Below are 13027 nucleotides of genomic sequence, written 5' to 3' on the forward strand. Positions count from 1 at the left end.
TTCAGCTCAAACACACTGACGTGTAAATGTACAGCAACCCACTCATGACAGTGTGGTTGCATTTTATGGCATATTTTGGTAAAGGTATCGCATTTAGCCAACAAAAAACAAACAAACCAAAAAACCCAAATCATTTAAATTGTGTTTACCTCACATTTAACTTCAATTTTGTCCAGATGTAAAGGTGTTTTCTTTTTTAGTATCTCACCCTACAACCATGAACAGACACACAACCAGCCAAGATGTCCATGAGGGCAGTTTTGAACTAATTACTGAGAGAGATGGAAAGTAGCCTTCAGAAATGAAAATCTGTGCTTGTTTGTCCACATTTAATTATCAAGCCTAGCCCAGAAGTAAGGGAAGGAGTGGAAAGCTAGATTTCCATGCTCTCTGCCTCTCCTTGAAATTCTTAAGCACAACTGCAAGAAGGCAAAAAGAACAGGAAGAAAATATTTTAAAGCACATTCTTGCTTAGGATTACTGTCATAAATGTCAAACTGTATGAATCAGAATGCTAAAAAAATGATTGAGCCATCATCTAAGCATCTTCCTTGTAATACTCGTCTATAAATAAAACTAAATCACAAAGCAGATGATAATTTCCTGGGAGTACGGATACCACACAAACTGTAACAGAGCAAACACAGAATTGGAACCAGTATTAATCTGGCTTGATTTCATAAAAACTTAAGCATTAATAACTTCAATGTCCCAGAAGCCAAAGAAGTGGCAGCTTTTTATCTTTCATCCTCCCCCAAAGAAAAGTATCAGCAAGTGTCCTATGAATATTCTGAAGGATGACTGCATTTCTGCATGTAGAATTCATGATCAGCAATTACTTTGCTTTTCCTTGTTAATTAGCAGACACCTTTCTTCCGTCTCCAACAACATCCTGCAGGCGTCTCCAACATCCTGCAGGCCCGCAGGAATGAAGACCATGCATAGAAGTTTGAAGAATGCTGGACTATGACATCAGCTCCATTCTATACTGACGATATCACACCTTCAGCAAAAGGAGGCGATTCTTGTTAGCACTTTTCGGCCTTTCAGAACAACACAGATCAAACAGGGAAGTTTGCAGCTCCCTTCTCAGTGCTCCATCAGCTGCTTGGGCAGAGGCACAACCGGCACTGCCCCTCACCAACAACAGTGCACGCAGACAGCTGTCTGTGCAGAATGCATACCAGGAGGCCAACATATTTTTTATTAAGACGTAAGAGAGCTAAAGCCAACAGGAAAAGTACAACAGCACACAGTTCTGATCACAAATTCCTGTCACAATTTCTGTCCCAGTTACCTTCCTCCTCTTCAAAACAATTGCCTCGGGTCCCCGCACCCCCTGCTCAAAGGAAAAGGGAATGCCGCTCTCAATGGACACTTTCATGCAGACGATTATAAAGAGAAAGACACAGGAATGCTCTTTAGTCCCAGACAATGAGGCCGGACAGGCAAACACCGCTTGCTGCATACGGGAAAGACACCACCCAGGGCAGAGCGGCGGGACAGCAGCACTGCCCTCAGGGGAACACAAAGAATTAGCGTCCGCGGCGGCTCGGCTCGGCTCGGCTCGGCTCGGCTCAGCTCGGCTCGGCTCGGCTCGGGGAACGCAGCGCGGGCCGCGCGCCTCCCGCATCCCGCCCGCCGTCCCGCCACAGCCGCAACTGCCCGGCCCTGCCCGCCCCACAGCCAACCCGCGCGGGGCTGCCCACGCCCACGATCCGCCCCCGCCGGCTCCTGCGCGAGCACTTCCTGCCCACGCCCAGGGAGCCCGCAGCGCGCACACACCCCTCCGCCCGATGGTTCCTGCCTGGCCCCGGCGTTCCCCCCTCCCGGCCCCCGGGAGGATGGTTCCTGCCCGGGCCCATCATCTCAGCCCTTCCCAACAGTCGCCTCCCTCCCCTCCGCGAAAATACTCGGCCCACAATATGGCGGCTGACAAAACAGCTCCAGCGGCGCCTCCCCCAGAGCGCCGCGCTCCGCTTCCCCCCGCGCCGCCTCGCCCACGGCCGCTCGTCCTCCGCACCGTCCCCCTGCGCCGAGCCCGGCCTCGCCGCCCGTCCTCCCTTTCCCCTCCCGCCTCCGGACCGACCGGCCGGCTCGGCCGCCACGCCGCCCGCCCGGCTTCACTCACGTTGTGGGAGCCGCGGAGCGCGGCTGACAGACCTCCCGCTCCGCCTCTGCGCCCGACGCTGCGGCCGGTCTAATGGCGGCGGTCCCGCCGGCGCTGCTGCCGCCTGCTCCCGCGTCCGGCGGTCGCGGGCGGGCGAGCGGGCGCTGAAGGGGCCGCGCTGCCCGCGGCGGCGGGTACCCGGCGCTGGGTACGGGGCTGCTGCCGCCGCCGGGCACAGCGCATTCGTGAGGCGCGGCGCAGGTCGCGGTCCGGCTGCGGGCTCGGCGCTCGGCTCCCCGGGCTCGGCAGCTCCCCTCCCCCCTCGGCACAAACAATGCGGCTTCACCACAGCGCTGCGCCGACGGGGGGGGGAGGGAGAGGGAAGGGACGTGAGGGCGCCAGGCACCGCCCAGCCCCGCCGCTGCCGCCGCCGCTGCTGCCACCAGGCGGGGCCTGTGCCGCCGCTCCCCCCGTCCCCGCCCCTCCATGGCGGAGCGCAGCGCGGGGCCTGGTGGAGGCATCGGGCGGCACGGGGCGGGAAGCGGCGGCGCTGCGCCTCAGGGGACGGGTCGGCGACGCGCGGCCCGGAGCTGCGGGCAGCACTCGCGCTGGCGGCACCAGAGCGCCTCAGCGCGCGTTTAAGTACCTCAACGCAGGGGAATTTAAACGGCAGCAAACGGAGAAAAAAGGGAGAAGCAGGCAGAGGTCAGGGCTGCAAAACCAGGTCTCCGAGCTACGAGTAATCGGTATTTATTATTTCTTTGGGGAAAGTTCAAGCTAGAGCTTAGAAAATTCGTTTCAGTTTGCTCTCCCAGGGTCTCTGGGTCATACTTACTCTTTTGGGTAACGATAACAACCTTACGTTTTGGCCGAGCACAGTTGTGTCAGCTGTAGCTCTCCCTGCAAAGGCTGCCCTTTCTTTTTATGTATCGTTTTTAGGAAAGACATTATAGCCCTATTGGATATGTGAAGGATTTTCCTGTGGGTGTCGATAGGACAGCTGCACCCACGCACTCAAAGAACCCCTTTTGAGCCAGCCAGGCTAGGACCAGCACTAATGTTTCACAGAACGGGTCCTGTGTGCAGTAGGAACGAAAGCAGCAAAGAATGGGTACAGTCTTTGCTGCCCCTCTGTAGCGACCATCACTTCAGAACAACCTTCCAATTCTTTCTCACCCTGTTTCTACCACTGCTGTTTGCCTGCTCCCAGCAGCAGTCACTCTAACAGTAAATTTGTGCCTAAAAGATCAGAAATAGATACACCTATCATTACTTAGTTGTGGAAAGTCAATCAATATCCAGAGAGCTTAAGTCACTTATTTCAAAAAATTCTGTACAACAGGTAGCATCAGTAGCTTCCAACTCATTTTCCTTATCAGGCACCATCCACTGGGCTGATTTCTAGCAAAGCAGGAGCTTACAATAGCCAACATTTGAGTGTTGCACTCAACCTAGATAAAGTTTTTAGGATCAAACTGACTCAGCAATCTCAGTTTCTCAATTAAAAAAAAATACATAAAGATTGGATAAACTGTATAGGTCATCTGGTTGTGTGCTGCTTTTAAGGAATTGCTCTCTGGTTTTATCACTTATATGACCAAGCATACCATCAGTCTCAGAAATTTTACAGCAGATCAGTTGAAATGAATGAAGTTGCACTGGAATTCAGCCTGCAATAGTAAATAGGAAGCAGCACTGTAAATCGTGTATGTTACTGCATGGTGTAGTTGTAAAAAATAACTAGAAATGATAAATACTGTCAAGAAGCTAATAATAAGTATAATAAAACTCCATCTATGATAGAAAACATGTTTTTTTCCATCTTTTAAGTGATAATCCATGTGTATCTGTCCTGCAGCTGTACAAATGCTTTACAACTGGAGACAAGCTTTCCACAGAGCTTGATGGCATCCATACTCTTCCCATGTCTGATGGATGCACAAGTCAGTCTGGCACTCTTCCAGCTTCTTTTTTCTGCCAGGTATATTACAGCATTCCATAGCTGCACAGCCCTTCAGTAAGACAGCGCTCCATATATGTATTTGTTCCATTTAACTATCTTTTTGCTGTCTGATCTTATGCTTTATTCTCCAGCATTCTACTTATGTGACTTTCTTGAGATTCATCTTCCAGCTCTCCCTGCCCTGTACGTAGGCCATGTTTGGTAACCATGATGTGTCATGTCTGAAACTTCATGCTGATAAAACCAGGAAGCAGCATTTCCAAAATCATTTCATTATAGAGGCAACATCATTGATTGCCATAACCTATTGACCAAGGAGTTATACCACAGCCTGAATCAATCAGAATGATGTGTTACAGTGCCAGGACCCGATCTCCTATCTCCAGATCTGAAATGGGAGTCTTCTAATTTACTTTAGCATAATACAGAAAGGCCTCCAGGATCCTTAGATTCTCTGCAGTTTCAAAAGACTGCTGAACTTCATTTCCTGGTGCCTGTGCTGAAGATGGTGACTCCACTTCAAATTAATAACTTACGGGCAGGGTTCATTGCTGCTCTTGATACCCTCGATTATCCTCAGGAATGAGTGAGGTATAAGGACTTCTCCTACAGACCACCTAGGCTCTGACACAGAATGCACATAATCTTGATACACTGCTTCACAGCAACAGCACAAAGATCCTAACAGGCCTGACATGAACCACCTCTCACTGACGTTGTAGCCTACCAGATCAGGATCCTCAATGTTAGATACCAGTAGGTTAGCTCATTCTTTCAAAATGCAACAGTGCATGGTATTATCTGGTATATTTGACAAGACCTGAACACACACTTCCATAATCTCAAAGATTTGTTTCCTTGCCTGTTCCATCTCACTAGTGAGATGTAGCGCCTCAAAATAGTACTCATTCCATTTTTGGAAAAGGAGGCAACAACTTTAACGGGATGCCACATAATGTCAAGCAAAAAGAAAAAGTTCAGAGAGCAGCAAGACCCTCACAGTTTTGGTGGTTTTTTTTTTGGCACTAGCTCAGTGAGTGTGTGGTTTTGATCCCACTTCATCACAATCTTCACACCCTTGCTTGGCAGCATCAAGTTTTGATTCAAGTTGCCAATACTGACTCACTCTGCAAGAAAGATCTTTATAGATGGGATATCTCCTGCTTACCAGCTTTCACCTGTGCTTGTTAACAAATTCTCAAGAGAAATACCTGAAAGGATGAAAGAATCACATAAACATAAAGGCTGTTCATCCGCTTTGGCATCCTCTTCCCTTGCAGAATGAAGTTTTGAGACGTTGCTACACAGCTCAAGTATATCACCTGCAGAGCAACATCTTTGTTCCAGATTAAAAGAGACCAACTTGCTGCTGCACTTAAATTTTGGCAGTGCTGCTATTCTTCACTGGTGGAACTCCACTCTATTCTCCTCTCCCTGTATGAACAGCAGGCTGCCAAAATGAAAAGAAAGAGCCAGATCCCACTCCATACATTCTTTTGAACCTGCAAGAATCTTGAAATACAGATTTTGGACTGCCATAGCATACATTTGTGGGTCTTCATCCTATCATGACAATTCTGCCTAATCTTTCTAAGACTTGCAACAGCTCTGAACAATTCTGCAAACTAGACGATCCACATAAAGTTTCCAAAGCCTGGCTTCCCTACTGTGTGGTTTACTTCTTCACACTCACCAATACATAATTAATATTCTCCCTGGAATACTGTCTAGTAATATACAACGTTACTGTCTAGTAATATACAACGTTACTATGGTTCCTCACATCCTGCAGGGACATCCTTTTCCATTTCACTTACCTCATCAGTTGTGCACTGACAAATTACTCAAGGAGCATGACTGTGCAGGGCCAGATGTTCTCAAGAGAAAGGTTGTTCCCAAACCTCATAAGCCAGGATAGCATGCACTGTGGATAGGATGCTCAACCCTACTGGGTTCAACACATTACAGCAACAAGCTGAGAAACCCACATTTGCCCTCAGTCTATGAAGTGGTATAGTTTCCCTGCATCTGTTAGCTGATCCTTGGGAACTACTTAACTGAAAGACAAATCCATGTACCCTATGTACCACTGATCCATCCGCTAGATATCATCAATACTTTGGCAGAAAGACTTATTTCTGTTTTGTACAAGATTGAGTGGGATTTATGGTCAAAAGCCCTAGCTGACAATTCCAAAATAAGAATGAAACTTTTTAGCTTTGAATATGGAAGAAAAGTCTTGAGCCTTTTTACCACTAGAGGATTAATGAATATCTTCTTTGTTCTTTGGCTAAGCAGCAGCATGCCTTTTCCTTTTTAATTCTTCTGGACATGTTTTGACAAAGGGTTAAGATGAAATAATATAGGTGTTCATCTACATTCACTAACTTCTATAGAAACAAAGTTTGTTTTGTTTCTTCTGGCCGCACAAACGTTCTATATGCATCATCCTTCTCTTCCCTGTAAAGAAAGTGGTTCTTTATAAAATTGATAAGGTGACCCTTTATTTCTCCAGAATAGTTCAAGGTGATCCAAAACAACAGCCTTCTCTGAAATGAGTTTCAGAACAGACTGCACTTTCTGTCAGTGCCTCTTGCGGTACTGATAAAGACTGAGCCCTTTTATCATCTGAGTTCCACCAGAACTCAAGCTACATCACTGCTCGCTAATAGCTCTGTAACTTGCATCTACTAAGCAGTCCTGTGGAATGTTATCTATAGATAATACTGAAGACCATTTGACAGAGTGGTCTTTAAGCTGTACAGCTGCTATGCAAAGGCCCTTACCTTATTTCATTTAAGCATTTGGATGAACTACAGCTTGGAGTTGCCTACAGCAAGAAGAGGTTTGTAGCCTGTCACTTGCAACCAGAACAATATGTTAAACAATTCTTGGAGAGGCAGAATTGACAGGGAAACCTAATTTCTTCCTTCTTTATCCTTCTTCTGTCTTGACTCCTTTAACACCACATACCTTTGAGATTTTGCAGTTATACAGATCTCTGCAAAATGTGCTCATAACATTTGTATGATGGAAGGAAGATGGGGCTTGAACTCCTGCAGACACTGCAAAGATGGGAAAAAAGAAAAAAACAGTATTAAGATATATATATATTTAATATATATATGTATATATATATTAATATATTTAATATAGATATATTAAAGCTTATATATGTTACACTTCAGAAAAAAATAAATCAGTAATTTATTTTCACAAAATGCTGCACCAAAAGCACAGGGCTAACCTATTTGCTTATCTGTAGGTTGTCTGAATAGCAGAACAGCAATGTGTTTAATGAAGAGGATACCACACATGCATCCTTTGTGAATCAGGACTTATAACCACAGAACTTGCATCCACCACATTGCTGAAATTTCAGGATTGTTTTGAGGTAAGATTGAGAAGCAGATCAGGGAGAAGAAAATCTGAAATCTATGTTGCTTTTTAAAGCTGATTATTTTAAAAAAATAAATAAAAACAAAACACAAAAATCCCAACCCTGTGAGTAAAATTCTTTGCACTCATTTATAATGATACTGTTATTTACAAAAGAGCAGACTGAGCTATATACAAAGAAATAATGTTACCCCATCTCTCATCATCGTCTCTCCAGCATTAATTATTCAACTGCTGCTATTTAACATTTGGCACCTTCGATATATTCTGTACAGTAGCTTTACCTGCAAAAGTTTTTTGGGAAATTATCCTTGCTAAACGGTAACTGCCATCCTAATAATCCTTCATAAAAAGGTGAATGATTTTCTCATTAGCCCTCTGAACTACCTCACTCCACAACCAGATGAGCACAATTTATGCAAATGAATATCAAAAAGCAGCCACAGAGATTAAAAAAAAAAAAAAAAAAAAAAAAAAAAGTGCTCTGCCAAAGAAGACTTGACACAATATATTTCTCATACCAATCATCATTTTTGATGCTTGTTCTCATCAGGTTTGGGTTTTGGAAGATTTTTCATTTAACATGAATTTGAATGAATTTAAGCAAGCACAGACCACGTAAACATCATGACTACACACATATTCTTAATTTCTCACAACCCTTTTCTACTCCCTGTTCCTCTCCTGTATCCTGGATTCAGCCTTTATTCAAAGAAAGAAAGAAATCTTGCTCGCTGCCTCCATCAAGTCTGATAACTCAGAAACTTAATTTAATACATCTCAGAGTTACTTTATTTCTAATTTCTTGCTGTCAGTATCAAAACTCTTAACATGTAACAAAGCGCAAATTCTGAGCACTCTTCCAAGTTAGGTCACTCACAAAGGTAAACTACCAAGAAAGAATCCAGTGTTAATACTGAGTTAATACTGCAGCTCTTATATAATTAAATTAGAATTCAATCAGAAATGAGACAAATCCAGTCTTAATTAGTTTACTACCTCTTCCTCATTCATTCTGGAAGACAGACCTGGTCTGCACATGATTAAGATGATACGCAGTGGAAGAAGCGTTGCTGTGAATCCCTAGTCATTTACTTCTGAAGTAATCCCAAAATAGATGGGCTCATTCAGAATTAAAGCCCTGTCTTCTCACCTACGTGGGGAAGGGCTACAAAGCAATGCAACATCAAAATCCAGGGAAGAAAACATGAAATGAAAAAAGTCAGTCATGACTCAATACATGATATGCATGCAAACACAAACAAGAAAACCAGGAGTACCTCATTGCTTCAGGGAAAAAAAAAAAAAAAAGAAAAAGAATCCAAAGAAAGATATGCTGTGTTCAAAGAAATTTGATACTTGTATGTATCAGATAACAAGTAAGCAGTATTGAGCAGGTTTTCTTTGCCTTGTCTCAGACCTGGCTACCTTGGCCAGTGCCTGATGCATCTCTCTATTATTCATAGATATCTTCCAAAATCACATATATACAAATCAGTATATATAGTATGGCTTCATATAAGAGAGAATCTTAAGATGCAAAAAACAAAAGAAAACAACAACAAAAAAAAAACCACCGACACACACACACACACACACACATACACACACACAAAAAAAAAAAAAAAAAAAAAAAGAAAAAAAACAAAAAACAAAAAACCACAAAACCAAAAACCCATGCCACAAAAGTAGGATCTTCAACTGGAATATTCCTGATGGATGCATTCCAGCATCATCCTCACCCCACACAAAGGCCAAGCACAAATAAGTCCTCTGAATATCGTGTCATAGTACAACTCCTTGCCAAAATTACACACACTGCTGATGTGCCATTAATACAAGATGATATAGAGATTAGCCAGATGTTTATAACAAATTAGGTAATTAACAGGAAAGCACAAAGGCATCATGGTTTTGACAGTGCATATTGCTTTAAGTTGCACACAACCACTGTGTGATCGTTCACTCTTTCTTTTCTGACCATCCAGCTTGACAGCTTGGATATGACAAGTATAGCCAAGTGCCTACTGAAGTTTATGGAGTACATATGCTAAATATATAAGCACTCTCTTATGTTAAGTGTTCTTAGAAACCATAGCCCTGCAATACCAAATTGGACTTCTGAATTTAGTACTACTGATCTTTATCTTCAGGTTTTGAGTCACCACTGTCTACACAGAGTCCTGGAAGAGGATGTAGTCTATACAAGCCAAAAAAAAAATTTTTTTTTTTTTTTAAAAAGCTTGCTTTATTTAATATATTATCTCAGTGCATACAAGAGGCAGTAATTATTTGTGCTCAAGTGTGAAGAATTATGATTTAATATGGTTTTTGTCTTAATGATTTCACATGGAAAATGCAATATAAGTTGTTTATGATGAAATTAAAGGCTTGAGTGATTTGGATATTAAATAAGCTTATCAGAGCAATTTTAGAGATAAATTCTGCTAAAACAAGGTAACACCAGCAAAATGCTTACTGCTCCCAACACTGGCATAACATTGTGCTGGCATATTGGTAGTGTCTCCAGTAGTAAACAAATTCAGGAAGACAGAACTACATCAATTTATCATTGCACTATCAATGTTATCACTACCATGGATGAAAAACTCAAGAGTAGCTCAGTGGCTGGAGAGACTCTGGAACCACAGAACACAAAGCTCTGTTTGCAGCAACAGAATCTCTACAATCGTCTCATAACTTCTAACAGGATATTGACAGAGAAACATACATTTAAGGAATATTCATGTTCTGTCACAGTAGAAGAGGACATTAAGCTGTCGTGTAGCTGCCACACAGTTTTAGGCTTTTATTATGGCCTCCCTGGTATCGACAATGACAGTTACTTACTTACTGTTACTGCAGTGACATTTCCTTGTTTTCTGAACCTGTAACACCCATCCTCTGGAGAATCCACACAATTTCTTTGGGAGCATGATCTCCGATTCACAACATTCCACAAAACACAACAGGGAGCTAGGTATTCTGCAGTTTACTCCACGGACTGAGAAATGAATTTCAGATATTCATTTAATATCAGATCACTTTTAATTCATGTTGGGTTAAGTTAGAAGTGCAAATAAAAGCATTTATTCACAAAACCTGAAACAGAAAATTTTATAAAACAGAGGTGGGAAAATACTTTGAGGTTAAATAAGAATTTTAGTTACTTACTGTCAAGATGCTTTGCACAGACTTTTATAATATCCACCTTGTTAACGGATTACCCTTTTTTTTTTTTTTTCCCCTGCATATTTACACCTGACTGAATGCTTTGTGGAGAATCTGCAGCCTCAGACTAGCTCTTCAGCACTGCTGCAACACCCACCACAAGCAGGCAGTCTGGAGCCTGCCCCAGGAACTGCAGTCGCTTTCTTTCATTGCAGTCATGTCATCAGATCACCATCATCTCTTTGTTTTATTCTTCACATTAATTTATAGCTTGTGAAGAATTTCTCTGGTACCAGTTTGCTCACATTGTTGAGACTGACTTTTGTTAAACTTTCGGTGTATTTTTGTAAAACAGAGAAAAGTTGCATCCGTTTCACCCAGACAATATATGATATACATCTACACACTGACTGGTTATCAGTAACTTAGGATTTAAAGAAATTATCAACTTTCGTGAATTTCAACTTCCATTAACTCTTACTGACATTTTCATAACAGGTTGTATGAAAAAAAATGAAGAGGTTCAGAAAAATGCTGATAGAAGCAGCGGAAAGAGCACAACAGGGGCTTCCTGTCTAAGTTTACTGTACATTTTTATTCTTCAATTATAAACTGTAAACTCTTGAAAGTTAAAGCCACTACAAAATAAAGTAAAGCTGTCACATATTCATATGCCTTCCACGGCACGCTCAGAGCCCCCACAAAATTCCAAGTATAATTCAACATTGCTACAGTTTTATTTCATTAAGAGGTGTTTTTTTGAGAAGATATACTTCTATTTTGTAATACTGCGTGCTAAATAATCACCACATTATCAGTTCACATATCAGTAGTAACAGTATTTTTAGCTAAGTTCCCATCTTTCATTGAGTCCATCTGATCAATCTGGCCAAGACAAAATTCTGCGCTTAGACAGCTGTTGCCATATTAATGCATTGTTGTAACATGGAAAACAAGTAACTTTGCCTTAAATCACTTTGGCCTGGATATTCTACATTAGCAGTTCAGCTGTACTGGTAAAAACATGCTGTCAGTTGTAAGTAGAAGGACATGCACTCTTAATACTTACTTTGTTGCAAGTCTGAGCAGCACGAATGAAAAAGACTTTGCACGAGATCTCCACAGGAAGCATCAACTGAAACAGAATCATCCTTTAGATACACAAATACTATAAGAGTACAGCATACACAGTGATATAGAAAATACGTTCTAGAGCTCCACTAATCCAAAACAAAAGGGATGAGCCGATCTGCTGTTTTTGTTTTCCTCCAGATATTGATCTATGCCCAATAAAACATTTCTGACTACATTTGTTCAATTAAAAAAAAAAAAAAAAAAAACAAAAAACAGCTAACTGATAAAGACAGCTCAGATCAAGAAACATATACTTGCATAAACGCACTGGCTGGAGAGATGTAGCTTCTTTCTCTAAGCATGGTCTTAATTTAGTTTTAAAGAGCAGCATCTTACCATTACTGTTACTACTGCTTTTCTCCTGCCTGTATTGCAATCAACGACACTGAAGTCAAAGCAGCAGCCATCTACGACTGCAACCTGGAATTCGACAACAAGTGCTCAAGCTTCACCACATGTCATCTTCATCCATCTCTATAGAATAACACGCGTTAGAAAACAGCACATCACCACACATCGCTCCCACCCTGACAGAGAAGCACAGCTCACCCAATGCCCTCACGGCATGAGCAGCTCTCCTCGGGCAGGAGGGCAGCGGCAGGGCGTTACCCAGGAGAACGCCCAGATGGCAAGCACGTAGAGTACCGCTGCTCAGCTGGAACAGACATAGCGCACAGCCCTGACCCGGAGCAGCTCTCCCCGTGCTACGGGGGTGATCCCATCCAAACGTCGTGAGGCGCCCTAAAGCAGGTAGCGGGCAGCAGGCAGAGCTACACACAGCTACGCAGAGCCAAATGCTCGAAGGCTATTAGACCACAAATTCGCGATCTTAATAAACAAACATACACAACAGCCATCGAATCCCCCGATACAGGAGAGAACGCCGCTCAGGTCAGCGGCGCCCACCCGCTTGGCGTGCTGCGGAGCCGCCCACCCGGCCGGGCCTGCAGCGGGTCCGAGTCCCGCCGCGGCCACCGCCGACCGAGCTGCGAAGCTCCGGCTGCCTCAGCCGGGAGCTGGGACGAGGAGCAGCCCCGACAACTCCCGTCCGGCCCCGATCCCGAGACACCTTTAGAGCCACAGCCACCCCTAGGGACCCAGAGAAGAAGGCCGCATCCCACTGCCCGAATCCCGATGGCACAGTCGCCCGCCGCGGCCCCGGGGGCGGCCATTTTGCGGCCCGGCGGATGACATGTTGTGCGTCGTGCGTGCCGCCGCTCGACGGTTGCGGGGCCGCCCCCCGCGCCTGG

At 43.8% G+C, this 13027-nt stretch overlaps 1 protein-coding gene across 10 annotated transcripts in view; it reads right to left on the minus strand.

The window, feature by feature from the left end:
• Positions 1–12982, minus strand: part of BRD1 (bromodomain containing 1) — a 69676-nt gene extending 56694 nt beyond the window's left edge. For 2 of the 10 annotated variants that reach the window (XM_042816066.1, XM_042816065.1), the window contains exons 1-3: positions 11713–12704; positions 10323–10476; positions 7047–7138 (exon numbers count right to left, since the gene is read on the minus strand). The gene's annotated coding sequence lies outside the window, so the exon portion shown is untranslated. Of the gene's footprint in view, positions 1–149; positions 1269–1297; positions 1526–2131; positions 2212–7046; positions 7139–10322; positions 10477–11712; positions 12708–12846 lie in introns of those variants that run through there. The other 8 variants (XM_042816061.1, XM_042816060.1, XM_042816059.1 and 5 more) reach the window with 8 other exon arrangements.
• Positions 12983–13027: the final 45 nt, after the last annotated feature.

Source organism: Centrocercus urophasianus, unplaced genomic scaffold (assembly GCF_019232065.1).
Source record: "Centrocercus urophasianus isolate 14NV4802_14NV808 unplaced genomic scaffold, USGS_Curo_1.0 seq_15, whole genome shotgun sequence".
NCBI lineage: Eukaryota > Metazoa > Chordata > Aves > Galliformes > Phasianidae > Centrocercus > Centrocercus urophasianus.